Raw genomic sequence first — 12,379 nt, 5'->3', positions numbered from 1 at the left:
GTGATGTAACTACCATTGAAATGAAAGGAAGAGCTACTAGATAGATCTCTACAGGTAATATAGACTCTTTTAAGGGGAGCCCCAGATATTAAGACTTGGCTTATATAATGTAAATGATGTCTCTTACTGAAATTTATATGAGAAAACCCACTAAAGATTTACGTTATTTAAATCCACTTTGTTTTATACATATTTTGGACTATGGGGGCACCGTTATTTTGCACTCGTGAGCTACTGGCACTACCTGTTGCTAATTTTACCACAACACAATTCGGAATACAATAAAATACTTATACAATACAACACTGAGTGGCTTTTGGTTGTAATGTTCAGTCAAAGGGCAACAAGAGACGCAATGTAAGTCTTCATTGCTTTCCTATCAATAAGAAGAGGAGAAAAGAACAGGAAGATGCCTGTGGACAAATAAAACTTCCTAAAGACCCATGTCTTTGTTCTCTTTACTTTAGCCCTGACGCCTTTGAGGCTTTTAATAGACCATAGCTACTGAAAGATCTTACAAACAACAGAGACAAGAAACGATAGATGCCATCCTGGCAGGATGTAAACATGCCAATGCTTGTCATGATGCCACACCCGTGTTTAGACTCCTTGTGAGGAAAAATCGATGGTACGACATTTGGTTTAAGCCTACGCTCATGTCCATTCCCACCTGTAAGCTCTTTCAGTATGTTGTCATTGTATTTATTTTCTGAGTTGTGTTGTGGTAAAAATAGCAACAGGTCGCAGGGTTGCCAGGTTTTTACAACAAAACACACCCAATTGCTACTCAAAACTAGCCCAATCGTGTTTACATGGGGATCCCCCATTAAAAATCACATTCCGCAGGGTAAAATATGCATTTTTTGGCGGGGTTCCTCTGGTAAAATTCACATTTCAGTGGATAAATATCACATTTTTGGGGTCACTTCAACTTGCGGTAACAGTGTTAAAGTAGCCAAATCCACAGGAAAACAGCAGACTTGGCAACACTGACTGGTAGTGCCAGTAGCTTAAAGGGGTCCTATTATGCTCTTTTACAAAGTCTTGATTTTGTTTTGGGGGTGTACTAGAACATGCTTTCATGCTTGGTGGTTCCAAAAACGCATTATTTTTAACATAATTTACATTATTACAATACATTTCTCCCAGCCTGGCAAAAATGGCTCGATTAGTTCTGGGTTCAATGAAGGCCCGCCTTCCGAAAAACTAAATGTGCTGTGATTGGTTAGCTGTCCCACTGTTCTAAAGCTTGGGAGTGCCAGGATAAATTTTAATATAACTCAGATTGCATTCGTCTGAAAAAGGAAATCATATATACCTAGGATGCATGGAGGGTGAGAAAATAATATGCTACAGTAGTGTTGGGTCCTGTCGTCAGCCTGCGAGAACGTGCTAATGTATTTAATTATTTACATACTTAGTTTCATTGCTTGAAACCAGCTCCAGCATAAGGCTAAAAGCAGCCTAACATTATCAAAGAACATCACCACTGATTAGCCTAGTCTATTCAAACACATCTGTCTGCAATTATCATGTGCTCTTTCAGATCCTAATTAGTTGGTTCAGGTGTGTTTGATCAGGGTTGGAGCTGAACAATGCAGGAAGGTAGATCTCCAGGAACAGGGTTGAGCATCCCTGGTCTAGACAAATCGTACAAAATCGTAGTGAGGTTTGACGAATTCATAAGAATTAGCCACTTCGTAAAATACATAAGAATTGGTCATGAGATAGCGTTGGATATTTTGCAAATAAAGTTATCTACCAGAAGAATAAGATGAGAACTTTTTTACGCTTTTAGGCATGTCAGTGTGGATGTAAATTTTTGGAAAGTGCTTAAAAATGGTTGTGTATTTGGAGAGCGTTTTCAAGCAAATTTTAAAATGTGAATGTATTTAACTGTTTAATAACACAAAATAGCAAACATTTAATTATTTACTTGACTAAAACATTTTTACTTTATTAAATGGAACCCTGGGAATTAAGATTTGTATGGCTAAATATGGTGTAAATCATAACTTTCTCTACCTGAAATATGTAGTAGAAAAGCCATGAAAGATTTACGTTATTTAAAAAAAAATCCACATCGTTTTATACATATTTTGGACTATGGGGGGCACCATTATTTCGTAATGTAAAATGGTTGCACTCTTTAAAGGGGTGCTATTATGGTTTTTCACTTTTTGAATTTTAGTCAGTGTGTGATGTGTATGTTTGGGCATAAAAAAAGATCTACAACATTACAAATCTCAAAGTCCACTCCAAAGAGAGATATTTCGTTTTCGTTTCCCTTTTCAAGAACTACAACGAACAGCTAATTTGGACTGCAGCATTTGTTTTCTGCGTGCAATGTCACATTAGAATCCATTAGAATCGTTAAAATAAATCCCACCTACGGAAATTTAAATTGTTGGGCGGTGGGTAGGGATGAGGTGGGGAATTAGCCTAACTTTAACAATGCGGCATGGAGAGCTGTGCCACAGTGCGGTGGGTACAAACACAAGCACTGAGTAGAGTGGCCGCTTCTACTCCAGTTGCCGCGTCAGAGCCGTAACGCGCTGCAGACGTGTTCAGTGTGTGGTAAGACATTTATTCATCATACAGTGTAGATATAGCTTCACTTACAACGTGAGTGTTTTTTTTTTAATAATGCATAAACTTGCACTAGAATAGGCTAGGCTGATCAGTGATGCTGTTCTTTGATCAAGTTAGGCTGCTTTTAGCCTTATGCTGGAGCTGGTTTCGAGCAATGAAACTAAGTAAATGAGTTTTAAAATTTTAAGTTCAGTCAACTAAAGTTTAGTCAACTTAAAATGTTATAATGTGATAATGACATTTGCAAATTTATCTACCTAGGAGAGCATCTTCAAAAGATTCTGTTTTCACTGGAAAAAAAACCACTGTCTCAGTGTGGACAAAAGGTCAAAACAGAGAAAAAAAAACTCATTTTCAAATATATCATGATTAACATTAACCTTAACCTATGTATTAAATAGGAACAGAGAGCTGGTAAAGACTAGGGCAAGTGCTGACCAGTTCCCTTACACAAATTAAAGTGACAGAAGTGAGCTGACTCATTATGGGATGCTAATGAGAATCCAATAGGCGATGTGAGAAAGAACCCTAGAGAACTGTGGTAGTTTAGTTTAACATTTTCCCTTTCTACTAAAAATAAACACGAAAGGGAATAAAAAAATTAATGAGGATATCTTATTTGCTGTGATTTGTCAAAGATTTGTTGGAAATGCTTGACTAAAGCACCAGCTCTAGTACTTCTGCCATCTGGGTAGCTCAGACTGCAAGACAGAAGCAGGAAGACAAAACAACAGCTATGTAGTACATTTTGTTCCCACGATTCAAGCTGGATATAAAGAGAATGTATCAAACTCCCACCTTATTACCATCCCTCCTCTTTCACACCTCAGAGCCAAACACGGTTTCACAAGATGATATGGCAAAAATCACAACCCCGTGGCGCTTTTTTAGACATCTAGAGAGGTGACTCAATTGCTGTTCTTGCACAAGGAGGATTTATATGGATATGAATAGGAGATCGTGTTTACCGTCGACCATCTAGCAGTGGGAGGTAGTGAAATACAGCCTGGTACAGACAGAAAGAACAGCTTGATCTATATTCATCTGATTGGATTTTGATGCTTAAAGCTTAGAACGGAACTCCAAGATCTAATGTCAGCCTCTTTTAAAGCTCGCAAAAACTGAATTCCGGTGCAGTTTGCCAGTGGCCAGAGCTATTCATCAGACAGTGATGTAAACTATTTATGTGCGGTAGCATATGGCTTTTAAAGTGATTCACACCGAACACATGGTGAAGCATGCTGATTTGTGTGATCGTCTGAGCACAATCGAAAAACCTTCAGCTGCACATTAGTGGAGCTAGCTAAAACAAGCATCATCATTACTATTTAATGAGTACGTAATCATTACTATATTTTTATGAAATTTGTGGAAAATCTAGAAAATGTCAGAGGTTTGTGAGCCTACAAGCAGCCACCAAGAATACATTCCGCAGCAACGTTAACTGCACTGTTTACTATCTTGTTCTCATAGCTACAGTTTTTATTAACAGTTACATACTAAGCTCCACTCCACTCAGAGAAATATCAGAACCTAGTTTCTGTTTCCCGTTGCCCTGGAAACACAAAACTTCCTTCCCTTGAGAAAAAGAAGTGTGCTTAAGTACACTGAATGTGCACTTCTGGTGAATTTCTCATTATTTATGAACATTTCCCCACCATTGACAGAATTTTCTGGATTTGTACTGTTATATGGTAGGGGGCGCTATTGCACATCGCTGAATGACATTTTCAACTCAAGATCAAAACATGGTGAAGAAGCAGAAAAATAATAGATGAGTCCTAAGTCATCCACTGGAACGTCACTCTAAAAAAGTTACACTCTAAAAAATTCTGGGTTAAAACAACCCAAGTTGGGTTATTTGGCAACCCAGTGCTGGGTAAATTTGAACAGAACACATGCTGGGTTATTCTGACCCAGCTAGTTGGGTTAAATGTTTTACCAAACATGCTGGGTTATTTTATATAAGTCAACTATTGTTTAAAAATTTTTATATTGCTGGCTTAAAATGGATTGGAACAGAATTACAAGAGCAACAGCAATAATCAAAAGATGGACATTTATTATTAAGCAAGAAAATGGACAAAATACAAGACAAATTGAATTTATTTGGGTGAATACAGCATAATTTACAAGACTAATACAATATACAGCACAGTAAATACTTTATAAATTAAACAAAAATGTATACAAACCTTTATTTCGCTGAAGAATGGCACCAAATCGGTGGCGCTGAGAAACACTCTCTCCTGTAGAGGACTCAGAAAGCCCACGCTCTGACTGTAAATCAACTGCTGGGTTGTTTCGTCAGAGACAGGCTCAACCCAGCGGTTGGGTAGAAAAAAATAACCCAGCGTTAAAAATGATCCAGCAGCTTAGTTACAGAAAAACTACCCAGCACCTGGGTAAAAATATTAAAAATATCCCAATAACATGACCCAACAAGCAGAACGCAGCATTTGGGTTAAAAAAAAAAAAAAAACAACCCAGCACCTGGGTAAAAATATTAAAACCAATCAAATACAATTACCCAAAGGGCTGAACCCAGCATTTTTTAGAGATTACAGTTTATGATGGTTTAAATATGGATATTGTTCTTACACAAACGCATCAGTTTTGCTTCATAAGGTCTTTATTAACACCCTGGAGCTGTGATGAGCACTTTTTATGATGGGTGGATGCACTTTTTTGGACTTCAAAATCTCAACAGCCATTCACTGTCATTATTAAGCTTAGAAGAGATAGAGATAACGATATTTCAACAGAAACAGAAGCTGTGATATTAGTTTAACAATGTACATAAGGGTGTTTAAAAAACACTGTTAAGTGAAATAAATTGTATTCAACATAAATTTAAACTATAATTTTCATTTAAATGTAAATAACATGCAATTAAGTGACAATTTAAGTGGAACTTAAAGGAATAGTTTGCCCCAAAAATTAAAATTTTGTCATCATTTACTTATTCTGTGTAAGCTTATTTCTTATGTTGAACACAAAAAAAGATATTTTGAAGAATTTTGAAAAACCAAACAGTTGTTGGTCCCTATTAACTTCCATTTGGGAAAGAAACACTTTAGTCGCGTCAGTGGGTATAATATTTCTATACTCTATTATGTTTTTCCCATACAGAATACTTCAAAACAGGATGAAGATGATTCAGAGGTAGATTTCAGGACAAACCCACTGATAGACTGTTTGCTCCTCACTAATTTATATGGTTGACCAAAGATCCTTAGCGACTGTGGGAGAGAGATGCAAAATGTGGATGATCTGGAAAACCTTTGGGCAGTGGCGCTGCAGATTACGATAAAAGACAGAAAACAAATTATACTGTTGGATTTCTGGGTGCTGAGATAATGTTAACGCCCAGAGCGAAGGGAAGCTGAGCATAGAGAGAGCCAGCCATTAGCTGCAGGCGTCAGCCATAAAGCAACTTCACGCAGGCGTGACAGATTCTGCATCTCATCTCTCTTGCTTTCTCATCTTCTCACAGTTAATCTTTGAGATAAACAGGACAGATTAGTCAACACACCAGCAGATAGCACCAGTGCTGTGCTTGAATAGTAAGGCGATCATAACCTTTCCACTCTATTAACCTGACATGTAATTTCCAAACAAGAGTTTGGAAATTACTGTTGCCAATTGCTACTTATTAGAGTTAGAGAGGGAAAATCTGATATTGGATGCTATTTGAGCGAGTCATTCCTTTTGAATGAAGAAAGATGCTTTTGCCACAGATTTTTATGGCACCTACCAAAAGGAGCTAGCTGGCCATGCTAATCAAAAAAATGTCTTTTGAAATGTACTAACATTAGGGAAGTACAAGAGTAGTTGACTAGTCGATTAAATGTTACTGCTGGTGCTAGTCGACAACAGAAATACAAGTCAACTACTCAAACTTCAGTCATTTTAACAATACATTTTAAAAAATAATATATTGTTTTGAAAAGTGGACAAATGGAGTGGGAAAAATTATTTCATTTTACCTGAGATTGTGCATTGATACTGTAAAAAAAACATTGATTATTGTTAAAGTTAAATTAATAAAACTAAATGTATGAGCCTCACAAAAAGAGGGGCAATGTCTTCTTTATTGTTACTAGGGTTTCAGTGTCAAATCCTGCAGTAAAACCATAGTTGATTTTGTAATTACCATGGTTTTACTCCAAATTCTGTGGTAAAACCATGGTTAATTGTATGGTTACTATGGTTTTACTACAAAAATGATAGGTAAACCATGGTTCTTGTGGTAAAACCCATAGTTAATTTTGTAGTTACAATGATTTTACTGCAAATGCTTTGGTAAAACCATGGTAATTCTGTGATTACTATGGTTTTACTACAAAATGGTAAAATCATGGTAATTTTGTGGTTATTATGGTTTTACTACAAAAACCATAGTTAGGCCATGGTTTTTGTAGTAAAACCATAGTTAATTTTGTAGTTACCATGGTTTTACTGCAAATGCTATGGTAAAATCAGGTAATTTTGTGGTTACTATGGTTTTACTGCAAAAACCATAGTTAAACCATATTTCTTGTAGCCAAACCATAGTTGTTTTAGTTACCATGGTTTTACTCCAAATTCTGTGGTAAAACCATGGTTAATTGTATGGTTACTATGGTTTTACTACAAAAGTGATAGGTAAACCATGGTTCTTGTGGTAAAACCATAGTTAATTTTGTAGTTTCCAGGACTTTACTGCAAATGCTATGGTAAGACCATGGTAATTCTGTGGTTATTCTATGGTAAAACTATGGTTAATTTTGTTGTTACTATGGTTTTACAAAAAAACATAGCAAAATTATGATTACTGTAGTAAACCCATGGTTCATTTTTATAAGGGATTTTCTTCATGTCACTATATGTTCAAATGTTCTCACTTAATCAGGAAAATCTGATCAAATCGTCAGGTAATTCTTGGACAATCACCGAACAGACTTCATCTGCAGGAGCCTGATCAAGTCTCACAAAATAAGCAAGAGGCACAGTCAGGTAGAGGCAGGGGTCTTAGCAACACCAGCGCTGTTATTGGATCAGTGAATTCACACACTGCTAAGAGACGAGCACACTATTTCCACCACAAATAAAGCGGATGTCAGCAGGGACCTTGGCAGCCTTGTACAGCTAGTGATCTGATTGGGTAATGAGGGGGATGAGTCATGAGATTTGACTAGAGGAAAAATAAGGACATATCAGAGACTTTTCAGACCCTTAATCTGTGAATAACAGGATGTATCTGAATGTGAAGATTTACAAGGCTAGCATCATGAGTATTACTTATTTTTTTTATGGTTGTAAGGATTTGAACAAAACATGTGACTAAACTGTGTAAATCGTCTATAGCTACTCATATAACACCTACAGATCTAGTCCGGGTAGAGGCCGTACTGAATTTTACACAAATGAAAATATTATTGTGTGCACTGTACTGTATGAGGATCCTAAATCTAATGTAATTTTCAAAATTCACAATTTTTTTAGTCTATTTTATGGAGCTTTGTCTAATAAAAGACTTTTAAAAAGCTGAATAATCAGTATGTTGTTGTATCTGTCCTGTTATGATCCCTGTCAAAACCTATATGTGGCATATTGCCCTGACTAAGGTCTGTTATTTTTCTAATTAGGTTAAAAGAGAAGTTCACTTCCAGAATGAAAATTTGCTAATTTACTCACTCCCATGTCATCCAAGATGTTCATGTCTTTCTTTCTTCTGTCACAAAGAAATGGAGGTTTCTGAGGAAAACATTGCAGGATTTTTCTTCATATAGTGGACTTCAGTGGTGGCCAATGGGTTGAAGGTCCGGGCTGAAGGTCCAAATTGCAATTTCAGTGCAGCCTCAAAGGGCTTTACAGCCCAGACAATGAATAAGCGTCTTATCTAACAAAACAATTGGCCATTTTCTTAAAACAATTAATATTTATTTACTTTTTAACCACAAAAACGTGCATCTTTACACATTACGTAATGATGTTGAAAAGGTCATGCAGGATTAGTGTCAGGTATCGTGCAAGGAAGGGGCAAACGAAGATGAAGGTCAAAGATAAAGTCTTTATTATATTCCACAGGTAAATCCAAAACAGGTAAATCCACAGCAGGAGGGTAAAACCAAGCATACATTGATGTTCACATTGACGAGACCGGACGACAAACACTGAACTGAATGCAACTTATAAAGACAGGTGCTAATGATGAACATAATTAAGGCACAGGTGATACAAGGTTAACTAATGATGATGAAAGGAGGACAGGAAACAGGAACAACCAAATATGGGCACAAGAGGGAGAAACCAACAAAAACAGTCCACAGGGGTGTGACAGTTAGTTTGTGTACTTCGATTCAAAAAGGTACGATAGGGCGAAAAACTCCATCTTATTTTCTTTTCAACTTAAAAATTGTTCAACGTTGTTTGATCATGTTTTGTAAAGGCAGTTTGACTTTCTTTGCATGTTTGCTTTGTAAATGCTGGGTTAGTATACTCTCACCAACGTCACAAGTGACCTTTTAGCAGCAATTCAGCGTCTAGCAATTGTTTGTTTTTAGCTAGAGTTTTCCTTCTCTTTTAAGTAGCTTGTAAAAGTGTCGTGCGCATTTTACTTTTGCTTTTAAATTAGCAGCATTAACGTAACGTAACGAACTTTTATAACAAAACGTACATGAGGGGCAGTTATTTCCACCTTCAATACCATGACTGAAGTGCCCTTGAGCAAGGCATCGAACCCCCAATTGCTCCCTGCGCGCTGGAGCAATGGCTGCCCACTGTGTGCATGTGTGTTCACTTCTCACTGCTGTATGTGTGCGCTCATGATGGGTTAAATGCAGAGGACCAGTTTCGATTATGAGTCACCATACTTGACAATACGTCATCACTTACTCACTTATAAATAGACCATGTTATATGGCTAATATAAAATAAAAACTTACACAAAGATTAAATAGGTATACAAAACTGAAAATTAACACTATGTAACCAAATAAATAAGAAACGTAATAAGAAAGCTTGGAAGCACGGCATACACCTTGATGTAATATAAAATAATAAAATAAAATAAAAATTACACAGTTTAAATAAATAAAAGCAAACACTCTGGAACCAAATAAATATGAAACTTCCACTATCACCTTAGATAAATGGCAGAAGCTAAGAGGCTTTTCAGAATGCAAAATATTTTTAAAACAGGCGCTTTTGCATTATGTTTTTAAACTTCCTCCATAATTGTCTTTCTGACCTCTCTCTTCTTGTCAGTCAGCTTGACTCTCTTCAGGTGATAAATGAAATCTGATCTGTAATGTGACTGTCAACAAATGAAATGGCAATGTATCTATCAATCTAAACAACTAGTTGTCCAGTCTGGTTTCGTTTATTCAGCAGGGCTTCACCAAATATGTGGTCTTGAAAACGTACAGGTCTGAGTTCAGTAGAATGCAGATTGCACACCCGTAAATATCTAAAATTTGGGAACACAACCATATTCTGAGATGTGACTGTCGTTCGGTACACTGCATTGAGCAGCCGCGTTCAGTTTCAATTGTATTGTCTGTTCTCTAACTGAACTAAATGATTTTTATTACTATAAAAAAATCCAAACGACAAGTTCTTCTTCAGGTGACTGACAGATGAAGCAGCACAAACCGCCATCTACGCGTATTGTTTAATGAATATTAAACGACCTAAGCCATGAAGCACAGAAATTACACTTTAGCTTCACTTTAAAATGAAACGCACGAGGAAACAATCCCTTATGAAAATCAAGGCCTTAATTCACGGAAAAGCGATTTAAGACTTTTTAAAGGGGTCATCAGATGCCCATTTTCCACAAGTTGATAGGATTCTTTAAGGGTCTTAATGAAAAGTCTCTAATATACTTTGATTAAAAATTCTCAATGGTTTTGTAAAACAACATCCTTTTTACCTTGTCAAAATCAGCTCTGCAAAAATCGTCTCATTCTAAGGGGTTGTTCCTTTAAATGCAAATGAGCTCTGCTCGCCCCGCCCCTCTCTTCTCTCTGTGGAATGACGGTCTTGTTTACATTAGCCGCATTTAGCCACTAAACTTCCTAACTACCACGTTATAAGGAAAGGCGATCGCAAAGATTCATTAAAAAAATGCTTATACTCACTTCTGCTGTAAGTGAAGCTGGATCATGAATGATTTGCACGAACATAGACGGATATATGTAGATCGACAGGCGCATTCCCTTCACAAACAAACGTAATCCACTGCATCTTCAGCGGCTCAGATGTCGGGAGTAAATGACGACCACTATGTTCATTATTACATCCAGCAACACAACACCTCAATCTGAGATATTCTTGTCTAACTTACATCCCTGCTCTGGCATCAAAACAAGGAAAGTTACTGGACTGTTACAGCTGGTCTAAGGTAAGAGTTCATGTCAATCAACTATCGTGGGAGCGACCTCTGTGGGTGTGGCGTCACACCGACAGGCATCTGAGAATGGCTCGATTTGAAAAATGGGATATTATTTTTACAGATTAATTAAAAACCACTGCATGGATTTTTATCATTATTTGGGTAGATTTGTACATACACTGCCAACACACATTAATGTTCAGACAACATGAAAAAGTGAAGTTTGCATCCGATGACCCCTTTAAGACCACCGGAAACCTAAAAGAGACCTTCAACTCATTGGCCACCACTTAAGTCCACTATATGGAGAAAAATCCTGGATTTTTTTCCTTAAAAACCCCAATTTCTTTGCGACTGAAGAAAGACATGAACAATTTGGATGACATGGGAGTGAGTGAGTTATCAAGAAACTGGTATTCTGAAAGTGAACTTTAAATTCAAAGTGTTGAGTAGTGTTGAGGAACGACAACGGAAATGACAATGTATCTATCAGTCTAAACAACTAGTTGTCCAGTCTGGTTTTGTTTACAGCAGAGTTTCATTGAAAATGTAGTCTTGAAAACTTACAGGTGTGAGTTCAGTTGTACAATGCGGATTGCAGTCTTATAAATACTCAAAATCTGTGAATACCACAGGACTGAATAAGACAAGCATATTCTGTGAACATGGAAATAGTGACTTGGGCCAGTAACCAGACTTCAGCAACCACCAAGCAATACCATGGTAACATCCTATCTTTTGGAGAGTATTGCAGTAAAAACCTCTCAAAACAATTTAGCAGCTGCAGTAGAATGCCCTATAAACCACATAGCAACTGCACTCAGAAAACCTTATCAACTGGATGTAGTGACACGGTGGCAACCACCCACATCCCTGTATCATCACGATGCTGAGATTTTCCACTCACAAAGTAAACATCCAGAGTCCTTTAGTACTGCAGTGTGTTGAATGTGACATTCATTTAACCATAACAGAAGCAAAGACAATCTTTTAAAAAAAAGCTCACACAAGTTGTGCCTGCCGTCTAAAGGTAGTTTAGCACCACCACCAGGACAAACAAGAATCAACACATCGAGTCCAATGCCAAATGAAGGGCCTTCACACAATGGAGTGTTAGGAATGTAGAATAAAAACATTTATTGAAACAGAAGTCGAAACATCACAAGGCATCAGGTGAAATGGAAAATCCTACAGACGCTGTGATTTCTTGATTCCCAGGCCACAAAAGTTTCAAAATTGAAATCAGACTCATATTTAAAACACCCTGTTACCAACATCAAATTATAATGTGCCTTTACTGCATTTATACAAGGTGCTAAAACACACTCTGTCCTTTTAAAGGAGGCTGTTCATTGGCAAAATAAATATACACCTATGCATTAAACATAAATAGAAATAAATATGTTC

Source organism: Labeo rohita, unplaced genomic scaffold, assembly GCF_022985175.1.
Source record: "Labeo rohita strain BAU-BD-2019 unplaced genomic scaffold, IGBB_LRoh.1.0 scaffold_63, whole genome shotgun sequence".
NCBI classification, from domain to species: domain Eukaryota; kingdom Metazoa; phylum Chordata; class Actinopteri; order Cypriniformes; family Cyprinidae; genus Labeo; species Labeo rohita.
The sequence above is the reverse complement of the archived record's forward strand: the minus strand, read 5'-3'. Positions refer to the sequence as shown.